This window comes from Salvelinus sp. IW2-2015, unplaced genomic scaffold (assembly GCF_002910315.2).
Source record: "Salvelinus sp. IW2-2015 unplaced genomic scaffold, ASM291031v2 Un_scaffold2877, whole genome shotgun sequence".
NCBI lineage: Eukaryota > Metazoa > Chordata > Actinopteri > Salmoniformes > Salmonidae > Salvelinus > Salvelinus sp. IW2-2015.
The window spans coordinates 23,034-26,589 of NW_019944177.1; the positions used below are offsets into that span (position 1 = coordinate 23,034).

General features: G+C 44.2%; 1 long non-coding RNA gene across 1 annotated transcript; it reads left to right on the top strand.

The window, feature by feature from the left end:
• The first annotated feature begins 1,152 nt into the window (after positions 1-1,152).
• On the top strand, positions 1,153-1,995 carry LOC139025579 (uncharacterized). The gene is made up of 3 exons (XR_011477176.1): positions 1,153-1,320; positions 1,400-1,643; positions 1,914-1,995. It is a non-coding gene; the product is annotated as an uncharacterized lncRNA (long non-coding RNA).
• Positions 1,996-3,556: the final 1,561 nt, after the last annotated feature.

The window sequence follows — 3,556 nt, forward strand, 5'->3', positions numbered from 1 at the left end:
GTAGACTGGTTAGAATGTTTTAGAATGGTTAGAATAGGTTAGACTGGTAGAATGTTTAGAATGGTTAGAATAGGTTAGACTGGCTAGAATGTTTAGATGGTTCAGAATAGGTTAGACTGGGTAGAATGTTTTAGAATGGTAGAATAGGTTATCAATAAAACGTCACAATCAGGTGCAGAGCGTTCGGTATCATCACCTCTGGAAGAGCATAGAAACACAAAATGTCAGATAATTCCACATTCTGCTGTATCAGTTATACAGCAGTAACTGCATGCTGTTCATGGTCATTTCAGATACGTAAGGGTAGGCTGACCATATCTCTCAATATTGGCCACCATTGATTGGATATTTGAGTGATATAAAATAAAAGTAAACTATTCCCGACAAGAATGAGTGGTTTAGGTTCATTTCCCGTCTTTTGTGGGCTCTTCCTGTCAAGCAGCAGAAGGACTCATTTTACCGATGTAGTTAGCTGATAATATTTACAAGCTACCGGTATAAACTTGTTACAGGCTGAACAGAGGTAAATAGACCTACTGTACTTCTTTCTCCAACCAACGTAGGCCTACCTAGCAAAGTTAGCTAACATTATCCACTTTTCAACATTGTTTTTTAAGTGTTTAGTCACGATTGCTGCTGACAGACATGATAGGCTTCATTGATTGATGTATCACGTCAAATTGGCTAGCTAGCTAATAACAGATCGGATCAATATGGCTGGTTAACGAGCTAACGTTCTGGGGATAAACTTGAACTTGATTTGCTTGCCATCTATAGTGGTGATGACAGAAGTCCGACTGACAACTTTACCAGGACGAGGACTTGCTGATGTCAAGGTCTTTCCAAAAGCCTAATCTCTGAGTTAGCTACATTCTTAGTTAGCTACATGCCAAATGGATAGGCTACCCTCAGGTATCTGAAACTACATGATCAACTGATGTTACTGATCATGAACAGCATGCAGTTACTTACAGTATAACTCTGAGAGAGCTAAATGTGGAATAATCAGACGGGTAGTTCTGACTATGCATTGGGGCGGGAGGTAGCCTAGTGGTTAGAGGCCTTGGGCGGGAGGTAGCCTAGTGGTTAGAGCAGCAGGTAGCCTAGTGGTTAGAGCAGCAGTAGCCTAGTGGTTAGAGCAGCAGTAGCCTAGTGGTTAGAGCAGCAGGTAGCCTAGTGTTAGAGTGTTGGGGCGGGAGGTAGCCTAATGTGGTTAGAGCAGCAGGTAGCCTAGTGGTTAGAGCGTTGGGTGGGAGGTACCTAGTGGTTAGAGAGTTGGGGAGGCAGATAATCTAGTGGTTAGAGCGTTGGGGCGCGGAGGTAGCCTAGTGGTTAGAGCGGGGAGGCAGATATCCAGTGGTTAGAGCGTTGGGATGGCAGAGCCTATGTTAAGCAGCAGTAGCCTGGTGGTTAGAGCAGCAGGTAGCCTAGTGGTTAGAGCCTTGGGCGGGAGGTAGCCTAGTGGTTAGAGCCTTGGCGCGGGAGGTAGCCTAGTGGTAGAGCAGCAGGTAGCCTAGTGGTTAGAGTGTTGGGGCGGCAGGTAGCCTAGTGGTTAGAGTGTTGGGACGGCAGGTAGCCTAGTGGTTAGAGCGCAGGTAGCCTAGTGGTTAGAGCGGCAACTAGCCTAGTCGTTAGAGCGGCAGGTAGCCTAGTGGTTAGAGCGTTGGGCGACAGGTAGCCTAGTGGTAGAGCGGCAGGTAGTCTAGTGGGTTAGAGCGTTGGGGCGGCAGGTAGCCTAGTGGTTAGAGCGTAGGGCGGCAGGTAGCCAGTGGTTAGAGCGTTGCGGCAGGTAGCCTAGTGGTTAGAGCGTTGGGGCGCAGGTAGCCTAGTGGTTAGAGCGTTGGGCGGCAGGTAGCCTAGTGGTTAGAGCGTTGGGGCGCAGGTAGCCTAGTGGTTAGAGCGTTGGGCGGCAGGTAGCCTAGTGGTTAGAGCGTTGGGGCGGCAGGTAGCCTAGTGGTTAGAGCGTGTGGGCGGCAGGTAGCCTAGTGGTTAGAGCTTGGGCGCAGTAGCCTAGTGGTTAGAGTGTAGAGGCGCAGGTAGCCTAGTGGTTAGACGTTGTGGGCGGCAGGTAGCCTAGTGGTTAGCAGCGTTGGGCGCAAGTGCCCCCCCCTAGTGGTTAGAGCGTTGGGGCGGCAGGTAGCCTAGTGGTTAGAGCGTTGGGGAGGCACGTAGCCTAGTGGTTAGAGCGTTGGGGAGGCACGTAGCCTAGTGGTTAGAGCGTTGGGGCGGCAGGTAGCCTAGTGGTTAGAGTGTAGAGGCGGCAGGTAGCCTAGTGGTTAGAGCGTTGGGCCAGTAACCGAAAGGTTGCTAAATTGAATCCCCAAGCTGACAAGGTAAAAATGTGTCGTTCTACTCCTGAACAAGGCAGTTAACCCACTGTTCCTAGGCCGTAATTGTAAATAAGAATTTGTTCTTAACTGARTTGCCTAGTTAAATAAAGGTCTTTAAAAAATGTTTAACAATCCCTTGAAAACGGCACACAGTTGTCAATGGTTTAAGCAGAGCTGGCGGTCTTCTTGCTCTCCAGCAGCCAAATGGTATGCTCTGCACCGTATTGTGATGTTTTATTGTTAACGACCTATGGGGACAAACATTTGGAACAGATCATTAGGATTCTCTGGTTCCAAATATATGAAATGTCCAGTCATGTTGGCACAGACATATCCAGAGGCTGCTACAGTCTCTCACCTCATGTAATGTATGTCAATCACTGGAGTCAAAGACATGTAGGTTGAGTTGGAAAGAAAGCATTATGTTTCTGATGTCTTAACTGTAATTTAAACTCTAATATTTTACAAATGACAAGAACTGTATTATGAGCGAACTGAATCGAAGTTAATCTATGTTAATGTTTTAGTTCTAATCCATGTGAATTGTTCAATATGTGTATGTTTCAGCAAAGATAAAACTGTACGAGTTTACATATGGCTTAAAAATAAATGTCAATTTCTTTCTATTTTCCATAAATGTATAATATAGATATTCATTGTTCCTTAGTTTTGGTGTTTGCCAGGAACATCTAGTAGATGTAGCAACATTGCTATTTATTGCAGAGATGAAATGATTAGACTATTGATTATTTGCTTTCTCTGGTTTCTAGTTAGTTATTGTTCTGTAAATTATGTTATGTGCATTGGGTAACTAAAATGTTAATTTAAAACTATTTACTTTAATAGGGATTATTTAATTAAAATTAAATGTAAAAATTGTTTGTAAAATCTACTTCGATTTTTATGACATTAAACATGAATTGAACTTGGCACACAGGATGGAATTGGTTCTGCTTACTATAAACTATGAAGATTTGTATTAATGGTATAAACGTTTTTAAAGTATACATTTCTATGATTTGCTAGATATGTGTCCAGAAGAGAGGTGATAGCCTCCATACATTATATCGCCCGTGCAGGAACCCTCTACACTACCATGTTCTGTTCTGTCCATCAGGAACCCTCTCTACACTACCATGTTCTGTTCTGTCCATCAGGAACCCTCTACACTACCATGTTCTGTTCTGTCCATAATTTTGATGAGAAAATATGTAAAAATTATTTAC